A 1737-nucleotide genomic window follows, 5' to 3' on the forward strand; every position below is an offset into this window, starting at 1 on the left:
AGGGTGGGTGACGTATGTAACGAACATTATTTTAATGAAAAGATTTGTTTAAAGTCATGAGCTAAAGGGGAGATTAAAAAACAACAACAGAAAAGTTAAAGAAAACAAATTCTGATATGTGTACTATACTGTATTACCGGTAATGCTGCATAGTATAACATGTGAAACGAGAGAATTAGTGCATGCATTTTATACAATGGATATATTCTCTTTAATTCTTTAAAGCATTGTGATAATAATGCTTTAAAGAACTTAACTATACTACGTACCAATGTAAATATGAACAAGAGAAAATACAAATATGTCACAATGCCTCGGCCTTTCATTTATTAAAGCGTTGTGATAGCATTCATATTATAATTATAAATAGAATCATTGGACGCCATTGGTATGAATGGGAACAAATACAAGTATAAAATTGAAGTGGTCAGAAACTTAAAGGGTCTCAGTCTTAGTCACATTTGGCTTAAAAATTAAGTTCTTGTTATGACGTCACACGTGGTGAGAGACTACACAATACATAGCCTACATCATTGGAATAAAATGACTGGATGACTTTAAATCAGTTATGGCATTCACAAATGACCCAAACTCGGTAGCATAATAATGGGATTAAGTTCAGTTGATTTTTCTTTCTTTTGGTATTTTTTCCCGAAACGACCTCAAGGTGACTTACGCCCTTTATTCTTCTGAACCCTTCAGTTGTACAATACAGTGCACTTGTCTGGCATCTGTTCAAGCACTGTGAAACATTTTTAAAAAGAAGATAAAATGTTGGTATGCCCAAAATAGTAAAAGCAATTTTACGCGATGCAAGTTCTTTGTCGTTCGACTTTTCACCTGCCTTTGCCTACTTTTTAAGTTCTTGCCGCCTCCCAAATGATCTAAATTGATTAAATTGTATCGATGTGGCTATTTATGGACGTGGGAAGGAGGGGGGGGGTTAGAAAGGAGGTTGGATAGGGTTATAAAAAGGCAAAGAAAAAGACGAGGGGGGGGGAGGGTCGAAGTTAGATTCAAATCGGTTTCATCTGCAACCCAATCCTACCCCACTCCACACCCAACCTAAAATCATGATAGCAACAGTTTTAAAGGTCAAGGGGTAAAAGAGTAATCAATAAGTCTAAAATGATAACCACCATAAAACACAAGGCTGACTTTTGGAATAAATCTAGAATCTAGTTGTGGCTTTTATTTACAAGTTATAATATGAAAAATTAAGACACATTTCATTGCACCACACAATGTGACATAATGCACAACATGTTTGACAAACATGATATTGCAAACCTTTTTCTCACACATGAATAACAAAAGGCCAATTTCTTTTTTGTATTATTCTGTTTACAGCATGCCGTGAATTTACGTGCACTACTAAAGTCATATATGGCTTTATCTAGGGTAGGAAATATTAATATATGTAAATTCAGTGCCCTCTTTTCCACTATTCTCTACCGTTCATCAAACTTTTGCCGAAATTGAAAAAACCCCCGAAAAAACCCCCGTGATGAACATTTTCATGGCTTATGTGAGTGTTTCAATGAGGGAAATCATGAAATGAATACAGAATATGAAACAAATATATTGTGCAAAACCGACAGTATTAATCAATTCATGTAATCTAAACCGTCAATTGGCAGTAGTCCTTAGAAATAAAGGTAGCTTCTATTCCTATAAATAAACAGTCATTACAGGGACAGCAGAAGAAACAGGGGCGCTTTCAGGACTCACCCTTTC

Source organism: Aplysia californica, unplaced genomic scaffold (genome assembly GCF_000002075.1).
Source record: "Aplysia californica isolate F4 #8 unplaced genomic scaffold, AplCal3.0 scaffold00125, whole genome shotgun sequence".
In the NCBI taxonomy this organism is placed as follows: Eukaryota; Metazoa; Mollusca; class Gastropoda; order Aplysiida; family Aplysiidae; genus Aplysia; species Aplysia californica.